Source organism: Aquila chrysaetos, chromosome W (assembly GCF_900496995.4).
Source record: "Aquila chrysaetos chrysaetos chromosome W, bAquChr1.4, whole genome shotgun sequence".
In the NCBI taxonomy this organism is placed as follows: Eukaryota; Metazoa; Chordata; class Aves; order Accipitriformes; family Accipitridae; genus Aquila; species Aquila chrysaetos.
In genome coordinates, this window is record NC_054457.1 from 4,937,745 (window position 1) to 4,949,540 (window position 11,796).

The window sequence follows — 11,796 nt, forward strand, 5'->3', positions numbered from 1 at the left end:
AACATCTTAAATTTTTCAAACAATGTGACGTTATCAATTTCTTTCAAATAAGCCCATCTCAAGCGTTTTGCTACACCTACCACGTATAAAGAATCAGCAATAATATTGACCTCAACATCCTGCCACTTTTTAAATACTTCTATTACAGCTTGAAGTTCCACCACTTGGGGGGAGCCTTCACATGTGACAATGTGATTTTTCCATACCTGACCTTCTTTCCAACTACTACTACTGCCTTTCCTGTTTTTCCACTGCCATCCGTAAATACTGTAGGGCCATCAGTAGGTAACTCTGCACACAATTCTTTTTCTTCTAGTTGTATATTTTGTAGCAAGGTAAACATTTTGTGTGCAGGAAGATGAATATCTATCTTTCCTTCGAAATCTGCAAAAGCAATTTGTAAAGTTAGACTATTCTGTAGACACCATTGTAAATATCCTTGAGTCAAAGGAACGACAATCGTGTGTGGTTCTTGTCCACAAATCTCAATAATCCGACGTCTCCCTTTTATAATTAATTCTGAAATCATTTCAATTCGAGAAAATATGGTTTTTCGGGCCTGGTGAGCTAAAAAGATCCATTCTATTATTAACAAGTCTTTGTGACTCCCCTCCCATTGATATATGATCCCGAGGGGTTGTTTTTCTCGGTTTAAAATGCTAAGATTAATGTCAAGATTTTCTTTAATCCTAAAAGTCTGACTCTGGGATATTATATTTGCTATCTGCCACAAGGACCAGCTAGGCCTTTATTATTCTCTTCCACTTCATTTAAGGAGACTGGGCAACGATATTCAGATTGGGAAAAGGGACTCTTTCCCTCACTAGAGCAGTTAAAGAGGCTGAAAAGCTGCGTACCTTGCAAGATGTTATAGTACAGGGTCCTTTCCCTCTCTTAAATTCAATCCTCAATGGGTCACCTCCTCCGGAGGGAGTAGCCCAAAAGGCCACAGTAAGGAAATGGTATGCGTACCTAGAAGGGATAAGCCAATTGCTCCCACTAAAGGAGGGTCCGACTAAGGTTTTCAAACTAGAGCAACCTGTAAACCCTGACCCAGCCTTGCTGGGCCAACCGTATAAACCTTCTCCAATTGAGGAGGCACCCGAATTCGTGGCAGGCTCAGATGTGCAGGGAGTGTGGTTCACTGATGCATCTGCCCATCGAGTGGGATCAAAATGGCAATATAAAGCAGTGGCATTGGAGATTGGTACTGGGAAGAAAGTCGAGGAAGAGGGTGAAGGTAGTGCACAAGTAGGAGAACTACGGGCTTTATTACTGGCCGTAGAGAATGGCGCTACCATCATCTATACTGACTCTTACGCGTCCTTTAAGGGCGCTACAGAGTGGATATGTCAGTGGGAATCTAGTAAGTGGGAAGTAGGTCGTGCGAAAGTGTGGAGGACAGAGGACTGGCAACGTCTCCTCGCAATAGGGAGGTCCCGACCTTTAAAGGTGGGATGGGTGAAGGGACATGCTCGGGATGGAACCCCAGCTGCAAAATGGAATCAGCAGGTGGACCACGTGGCCCAAATCAGGATGGTCAGCAGTGAGAAGGAAGATTGGGATAGACTAGCTGAATGGTTGCATATCAAGCGAGACCACTCAGGGAAAGCAGATCTCTATTATGAATGCCGATCTCGGGGTTGGCCAGTGTCTATGAAAACTTGTGAAGCAATTCTTACAGCTTGCCCGCAATGCCGAATAAGGCTTAAGGCTAATCACCCAAATCAAGCTCCGGCCCAGCATATTAGACAAGGCAAGGCTCTTTGGAGCACGTGGCAGGTTGATTACATTGGTCCTCTGAAACCATCCCATGGGAAGAAATATATTTTGGTAGGAGTGGAGGTAGTATCAGGATTGTCTATGGCAATGGCTGTTGGCACAGCTACTGGAGACCAGACAGTCCAGGTTTTGCAAGAATGGTTTTGTATTCTACCTATTCCTGAATGCATTCAAAGTGACAGTGGGTCGCATTTCACAGCCACAGTGGTACAAGACTGGGCGCGAGGGAAAGGCATCAAATGGGTGTTTCACACACCATATTACCCCCAAGCCAATGGTATAGTTGAGCGAACCAATGGCTTGATTAAAAAACATGCTGATGTCTCACGCCATAACTGGGACACACGATTACCACAGGCAGTTTTTACTATTAATAACCCATGGGGAAATTATGGAAGTCCATAAATTCGAGCATTTTGTCCTACGGAACCATTAAGGGGCAAGGACTCTATACCAGATGACCAGAGACGCCAGTTCCCACTGGGGACGTATGTGGGCCAACCTGTCATGGTGAAACTGCCCTCCATTGGCATTGTTCCTACGACCTTAGCAAAACCCAGAGGCTTATATGCCTGGGAATCCTTGGATGGGAGCGGAAAGACTCACCGCATCAGTGCCCGGTGGATAATCCCGGACTTCTAACCCTGTGACCCGGTTTTAAGACCGAGGCCTAGTTTTGTGCTTTCTTACAGGACAACAAAGAAACGAGCCATTCCAGTGCTTCTATTGGTAGTGATGATGGTGGCAAGTGTGGATGGTGAATGTCTGGATGACAATGTTGTGGCAAAAATGATGGTGGGATTTGCCCAAATGGTGAACCTGACCTCTGTAACAGTTTGCTTGCCCCCCCCCCCAAATCAGCTGAAGACCCCTTACCGATTTTTGTGCAGGACATCAATATATCGTGAGCCCTTGAGCTCACGTGGGAGCAATGTAACAATTATAGTTGGAGGTTCAGATTGGATGGGGGAAGAGGTTATACTTATGTTGTTTATAGTTGGTCACCAGGCACGGTAAATGCTAGTTCGGTATGGAACACCAGATGTAATTATATCCTCCAACCAACCCATGAGACCATGGGGTGGAGTTGGAATAATACTATACCATGCCCCAAAATTCCATGGGGGCAACTGCATATGCTACTCAATGGAACACCGACAGAGCATTCTAGAACTGAGTTTACAACTATCAGCCTTAGCCAATGTTACATCTGACAGTTTGGGACTCTTGAACAATCAGTTACAACATATCAGTAAATTGACCATCCAAAATTGAGCCGTACTGGATTTGATGCTACTGAAAGAGAAGGGTGTATGCGGAGTTTTGAACCTGTCAAACAGAGCTGCAAAGAGCCAGTTGTCCAGGACCATGTTCAGATGGCTACTGAATATCTCCAAGGAGAGAGACTCCACAACCTCTCTGGGCAACCTGTTCCAATTCCCAGTCACCCTCACAGTAAAAAGTGTTTCCTGATGTTCAGGCAGAACCTCCTGTGTTTCACTTTGTGCCTGTCCTGGTTTAGGCTGGGATAGAGTTAATTTTCTTCTTAGAAGCTGGTACAGTGTGTTTTGGATTTAGTGTGAGAATAATGTTGATGATAACACACTGATGTTTTAGTTGTTGCTAAGTAGCGCTTATCCTAATTCAAGGATTTTTCAGTTTCTCATGCTCTGCAAGCAAGCAGGTGTACAAGAAGCTGGGAGGGAGCATAGCCAGGAAAGCTGACACTGTGAGAGACTGAAAGAGTTAATGTCTCAAACATTGTGGTGGGGCAAGTTCTGCTTAACAATGAACCCTGCATAGCAACGAACCCCAGGTGAAAAGAAGCCAATCAGCACAGGACATCAGCAACAGGACAGGGAGGGCTTGCCAGAGGGTGCGAAGCTCCATGCTGAGCACGGCAGCTGACCATGTATGGCCAAAGATATGTGCATTTTCAGTGATCATTTTAAAACTTAAGAATTCTTAAGTCGACTGTGTAGTACTAATTCCCCTTACATCATTGAGCCTGTGGTTTACAAATGTTACCAGAGTTCTAACTAACTTTTTACTGAAGAATAAATCTGAGCTTTAACACCTGTTGGATTTGATTGTGCATGCCTCCCTGTTACAGATGCACGCCTAACCAAATCCAACAGGTGTTAAAACTCAGATTTATTCTTCAGCAAAAGTTAGTTAGAAGTCCGGTAACATTTTATAAAACCACAGGCTTAATGATGTAAAGAGAATTAATACTACACGGCCAGCTTAAGAATCCCCAAGATTTAAAGTGATGGCTCAAAACGCGCGTATCACTCACCTAAAAGCTGAGGGCTCTCTCCCTCGAGGAGTTACCTCGGGCGGTGCCCCGACCCGAGGGGGAGTCCCCGACTGCAGACCCGCTGCTCCGAGGAGGACTGCCAACGTGTCCTCTGGCCGGACTCATTTATAACCCTGTCGAATCTGACCTGTGGTCATTTAATTCTATTGGCTAGGAGGGTCACCTCGGTGTACCTGGCGCATCTCGATTGGCCAGTTCAAATTTCAACCTGCAGCCTCCAGAGTTTCCTTCCCCTTCTCCCTTCCTGGAGAAGTTTTGTTTCCTGCTGGCGGGATGGGGGGGGTGGGGAATGTACTGCCACAATCCACCCCATGACCACAGTCACGATTCGACTGGTTTCCTTGGAGTGGTGGTACAGTCACCTCTTGCCTCCAAAGTTAAAAGGGAGCGCAGTCTGATGAATTTGACGCTCATTGTGGGTCATCATTCCATTCTGGTCTAGAATTAGAGTGGATTATCTGACACAGGAATATTCAGCGCACAAACAGGTTTTAAGGGAGTATACTTAACCGTTAGTACAGACTTCACTACCACACGTTTGATACAACTTATTGCAATACAGATAACAATAATAAATACAAGCATTATTAAAGATTGGAGAAGGCTGGTCATCCATCCCGATGAAAAAGAAAATCTGAACATATCAAAAACCTTTCCCAGCCAATTAGTCCCTAGTGCAGAAGCAATTGCCTCTGAGTCTCTTGCCACTTTCTTTATTTTGTTGATTTGATCTTGAAGTGACATTGACACACTCGGCATGTGAACACAGCAGTCGCCCATCGACAGGTTCAAAACTCCGCATACACCCTTCTCTTTCAGTAGCATCAAATCCAGTACGGCTCAATTTTGGATGGTCAATTTACTGATATGTTGTAACTGATTGTTCAAGAGTCCCAAACTGTCAGATGTAACATTGGCTAAGGCTGATAATTGTAAACTCAGTTCTAGAATGCTCTGTCGGTGTTCCATTGAGTAGCATATGCAGTTGCCCCCATGGAATTTTGGGGCATGGTATAGTATTATTCCAACTCCACCCCATGGTCTCATGGGTTGGTTGGAGGATATAATTACATCTGGTGTTCCATACCGAACTAGCATTTACCGTGCCTGGTGACCAACTATAAACAACATAAGTATAACCTCTTCCCCCATCCAATCTGAACCTCCAACTATAATTGTTACATTGCTCCCACGTGAGCTCAAGGGCTCACGATATATTGATGTCCTGCACAAAAATCGGTAAGGGGTCTTCAGCTGATTTGGGGGGGGGGGGCAAGCAAACTGTTACAGAGGTCAGGTTCACCATTTGGGCAAATCCCACCATCATTTTTGCCACAACATTGTCATCCAGACATTCACCATCCACACTTGCCACCATCATCACTACCAATAGAAGCACTGGAATGGCTCGTTTCTTTGTTGTCCTGTAAGAAAGCACAAAACTAGGCCTCGGTCTTAAAACCGGGTCACAGGGTTAGAAGTCCGGGATTATCCACCGGGCACTGATGCGGTGAGTCTTTCCGCTCCCATCCAAGGATTTCCAGGCATATAAGCCTCTGGGTTTTGCTAAGGTCGTAGGAACAATGCCAATGGAGGGCAGTTTCACCATGACAGGTTGGCCCACATACGTCCCCAGTGGGAACTGGCGTCTCTGGTCATCTGGTATAGAGTCCTTGCCCCTTAATGGTTCCGTAGGACAAAATGCTCGAATTTATGGACTTCCATAATTTCCCCATGGGTTATTAATAGTAAAAACTGCCTGTGGTAATCGTGTGTCCCAGTTATGGCGTGAGACATCAGCATGTTTTTTAATCAAGCCATTGGTTCGCTCAACTATACCATTGGCTTGGGGGTAATATGGTGTGTGAAACACCCATTTGATGCCTTTCCCTCGCGCCCAGTCTTGTACCACTGTGGCTGTGAAATGCGACCCACTGTCACTTTGAATGCATTCAGGAATAGGTAGAATACAAAACCATTCTTGCAAAACCTGGACTGTCTGGTCTCCAGTAGCTGTGCCAACAGCCATTGCCATAGACAATCCTGATACTACCTCCACTCCTACCAAAATATATTTCTTCCCATGGGATGGTTTCAGAGGACCAATGTAATCAACCTGCCACGTGCTCCAAAGAGCCTTGCCTTGTCTAATATGCTGGGCCGGAGCTTGATTTGGGTGATTAGCCTTAAGCCTTATTCGGCATTGCGGGCAAGCTGTAAGAATTGCTTCACAAGTTTTCATAGACACTGGCCAACCCCGAGATCGGCATTCATAATAGAGATCTGCTTTCCCTGAGTGGTCTCGCTTGATATGCAACCATTCAGCTAGTCTATCCCAATCTTCCTTCTCACTGCTGACCATCCTGATTTGGGCCACGTGGTCCACCTGCTGATTCCATTTTGCAGCTGGGGTTCCATCCCGAGCATGTCCCTTCACCCATCCCACCTTTAAAGGTCGGGACCTCCCTATTGCGAGGAGACGTTGCCAGTCCTCTGTCCTCCACACTTTCGCACGACCTACTTCCCACTTACTAGATTCCCACTGACATATCCACTCTGTAGCGCCCTTAAAGGACGCGTAAGAGTCAGTATAGATGATGGTAGCGCCATTCTCTACGGCCAGTAATAAAGCCCGTAGTTCTCCTACTTGTGCACTACCTTCACCCTCTTCCTCGACTTTCTTCCCAGTACCAATCTCCAATGCCACTGCTTTATATTGCCATTTTGATCCCACTCGATGGGCAGATGCATCAGTGAACCACACTCCCTGCACATCTGAGCCTGCCACGAATTCGGGTGCCTCCTCAATTGGAGAAGGTTTATACGGTTGGCCCAGCAAGGCTGGGTCAGGGTTTACAGGTTGCTCTAGTTTGAAAACCTTAGTCGGACCCTCCTTTAGTGGGAGCAATTGGCTTATCCCTTCTAGGTACGCATACCATTTCCTTACTGTGGCCTTTTGGGCTACTCCCTCCGGAGGAGGTGACCCATTGAGGATTGAATTTAAGAGAGGGAAAGGACCCTGTACTATAACATCTTGCAAGGTACGCAGCTTTTCAGCCTCTTTAACTGCTCTAGTGAGGGAAAGAGTCCCTTTTCCCAATCTGAATATCGTTGCCCAGTCTCCTTAAATGAAGTGGAAGAGAATAATAAAGGCCTAGCTGGTCCTTGTGGCAGATAGCAAATATAATATCCCAGAGTCAGACTTTTAGGATTAAAGAAAATCTTGACATTAATCTTAGCATTTTAAACCGAGAAAAACAACCCCTCGGGATCATATATCAATGGGAGGGGAGTCACAAAGACTTGTTAATAATAGAATGGATCTTTTTAGCTCACCAGGCCCGAAAAACCATATTTTCTCGAATTGAAATGATTTCAGAATTAATTATAAAAGGGAGACGTCGGATTATTGAGATTTGTGGACAAGAACCACACACGATTGTCGTTCCTTTGACTCAAGGATATTTACAATGGTGTCTACAGAATAGTCTAACTTTACAAATTGCTTTTGCAGATTTCGAAGGAAAGATAGATATTCATCTTCCTGCACACAAAATGTTTACCTTGCTACAAAATATACAACTAGAAGAAAAAGAATTGTGTGCAGAGTTACCTACTGATGGCCCTACAGTATTTACGGATGGCAGTGGAAAAACAGGAAAGGCAGTAGTAGTTTGGAAAGAAGGTCAGGTATGGAAAAATCACATTGTCACATGTGAAGGCTCCCCCCAAGTGGTGGAACTTCAAGCTGTAATAGAAGTATTTAAAAAGTGGCAGGATGTTGAGGTCAATATTATTGCTGATTCTTTATACGTGGTAGGTGTAGCAAAACGCTTGAGATGGGCTTATTTGAAAGAAATTGATAACGTCACATTGTTTGAAAAATTTAAGATGTTGCTATTTCTGTTAAACCAACGGACAAAGTGTTATTATATAATGCATGTGCGAAGTCACACCAGTTTGCCTGGATGGATCACAGAAGGGAATAAACGAGCTGATTTACTAGCTAATCCTGTATGGACTGGGCCACCCCCTAATAAACTTCTACTGGCACGTGGAGCTCATAGTTTTTTCCACCAGCCAGCGAAAGTATTAGCCAAACAGTTTCAAATTTCTATAGCAGATGCCAAAGCCATCATTCAATCCTGTGCTGAGTGCCAGAAATTATCTGGGCACGGAGATGGCGCTGTAAATCCTAGGGGTCTGCAATCCTTGCAATTGTGGCAGACTGATGTGACTCATGTACCAGCTTTTGGAAAATTGTGTTATGTTCATGTTTCTGTTGATACATATTCCTTGATGATATGGGCCACAGCACTTGCGGGCGAAACAAGTCATCTACAAACACACTTACGACAAGCATTTGCAGTAATGGGTGTCCCGGCCCAGATAAAAACCAGATAATGGACCATGTTTTATAGCACAACGGACTCAGGAATTTTTTCAGCAATGGGGAGTTACTCATATTACCGGCATTCCTCATTCTCCCACAGGTCAAGCTATAATTGAACGTACTCATAAAGTACTAAAAGATTTTTTGGAAAAACAAAAAACGGGGGAATTAGGGGAACCTCCTTCAAATAGACTCATGAAAGCAATATATGTGATGAATTTTTTGACCCTGCGTGGAGAGTCAGTTGTTCCCCCTGTAGTTTGGCATTTTCAAACAATGAATAGTGGGATTCAAAATATTGATAATGGGTGGAAAGTCTGGGTTAAAAATATTGAGCGTCAGCAATGGGAGGGACCTTTTAAAGTAATAACGTGGGACCGAGGTTATGCTTGTGTCATTACAGAAAATGGGCCAAAGTGGATTCCAACTAAATGGACGAAACCTTATGCTGAGATTGATATGGAACACACTGACTGTAGTAAGCAGCATGACAGTGACACCGGTGATTGATCCACATCGTTTAACACTGTGGGACAGTAAGAATGTTTGGGTGACACTGGCTAAAGCTATTAATCAAACCCCTTTTTGTGTGTCATTGGCATTACCTGAACAGTCTTTTATTCTTATGTATTTTATTAGGTATAATGTTGCTTTTGCCGTGTTTAATTAACTGTGTTCATAGGTTTTTGCAAAGGGCAATACAGCATGTTGTTAATTGTCAAAAAACAAAAAAGGGGGAATTGTGGACACATATTTAGCTAACGGTCGCAAGAGCATTGCAGACGCCTTTAGAAGACCTTGAACAGAATAAACAAGAAGACAAAAAAGAAAGATGATAATAAAGCCAATTAGAAGAACACAGGTGCGCATTCCACGATAAAGGGAACTTGGCACAAAGAACCTCAATTCGGCAGTTTATCTTGACCAATTAGACTGAGACAAGTTTCGCATGTTTTAGTTGGTAGAACCAATTATGTCCTATGTTTATGCGCGTGTACAGAGTTAGTATAACGAATTAAATCTTATGTTTATGCGCGTGTACAGTGTTGATATAACCAATCATATTTTATGCTTGTGCGCGTGTACAGTGACTTTGCAGAATATGTGACTATAAGTATGTGTGTGTTTTAGCAATAAAGGGTCGTCTGTCGTCTGCTTTCAACTTTACAGGTGTCCGTCTACTTCAATCTCCTCAACGGACCTAGTCTCTGATAAGCCTTAAGCTCCTCTTTCAGAATGTTAAGGGCTTCCATATGTTGCAAAGTCCAATCCCATTTTCTGTTCTTTTGGAGCAAGTCATAAGAGGGCGGCCAATCACCGAAAACCCTGGTATATGTTTTCTCCAGTAGCCCAAAGTACCTAACAGCTGTTTGTAATTCCATTTTATTGCTTGGAGTCTGTCCCTTTTCAATAGCTGATAGAGTGTCGTCAGCTACCGCAACTGCTCCAGCTATCCACCATGCCCCTAGGAATTTGACTTCTTGTCCAGGACCTTGGCATTTAGAAGGTGGAATGTCTAGCCCATTCTTGACTAACAGATTCCAGATGGCCTCAGCCACTTGCCCTACCTGTTCCTTGTTGTCCCCACCAACTAGGATATCATCTATATATTGATATATGTGGACACCTGGTGGTACCTCCACAGCATCGAGGAGCTTGGCTAAAGCATTGTGAGCAATAGTAGGGGAGTGCTTGTATCCCTGAGGAAGTCGATTAAAAGTGTATTGGGTCCCTTCCCAAGTGAAGGCAAACTGGGGTTTGTCCTCTTCCCTTAGGGGAACTGTTGCCGAAATCCGGAATAAAACTCCTTAACAGCAATGAGAAGTTAAGAAGCAGGCACTCCTTTATTGCAGCGCTGGGCACACGGGGGATCGCTCCACCTATCGTGTGCACCTGTCTGGTTTAACTATGTAGGTTAAATACACACCTGTTATACATATTCACTAGATTTCCAAAAAAATGTTATACATATGTAAATGTCCTTTACGCAAGCGTGTTGGAGGTCTCTGGTGGTCCTCAGAAGCCCTCTGGTGGTCTTCCATAGTCTTCCTCACTTGTCCGCTTCTTGACCTCTTCTTAGGTGATTCTGCGCAGTACGATTCTTGCCATTATATTAGATTACACAAAAGTACATTCTATGTTAATTCTTTTTCTATGATTGGCCTTCTAATCATACTACCTTATTAATATTCTTATGTTAAAACAATCATTGGTCTATCTCACATAATCCATTAACCAGAACTTTGATCAAAGTAGGGTTTCTAAGCAACAGAACTAAGGTCCATAACGATTTCTTAAAGCAAACCACTATAATTAACCAATCTGTGTTAGAATTCTATGGTTAACTGACTGTCAACAATACTTGTATTCTTATGGTTATGTTTAGCACAGTTTGTAATGTTCCTAAGTCTCTATAACTACGTTGCAAACTTCACACTCCTATCTCACGATTTTGTTTTAATCAAATCTTTATCAAAGTATTTGCAACATTTCCCCCCTTTGAAAGTTTTGAAAATTATTTCAATACTTTCACTATAATTTTACTAATTATTCACTATAAGCTTTATGCAATTATTTTCCCAAGTACACTGCATGAAACTTATCTATAGACTTTTAATTTTAAAGGACCAGTTTTCTCAGATTTCTAACTCCTTGTTGGTGTCTTCTTCACCCGAGTATAGTGGATCCATGCATCTGATTCAGCAATCTTGACAGCAGTAAAAGTAGTCAACAATATTTGAAAGGGTCCTTTCTAACGTTCCTGAAGAGGTTCAGAAGTCCATGTCTTCACATAGAGATAATCACCTGGTTGAAAATCATGTACTGGATTTTCTAAAGACAGAGGCCTATTTCAAACGACCGCACTCTGAAGCATAGTTAAAGTTTTTCTTAAAGAAAGCAGATAATTATATACATCTTGTTTTCTTTTTAAATGTATGCTCAGATTTGGTTCGGGAGATTTATAAGGTTTTCCATATAATAATTCATAAGGACTAATTAATGTCCCGCTCTTTGGTTGGACCCGAATTCGTAGAAGGGCCAATGGGAGCGCCTGAGGCCATTTCAAATTGGCTTCTTGACATATTTTACTAATTTGTCTTTTCAATGTCTGATTCATTCTTTCCACCTTTCCACTAGATTGTGGTCTTCAAGGTGTATGTAAGTCCCATGTAATTCCCAAAATTCTACTAACACTCTGGACCACTTCTGCAACAAAATGGGAACCTCTATCAGAAGAGATTCCAATAGGTACTTCAAATCTCGGGATAATTTTTGTAATAACCATTTAATGACCTTCTTT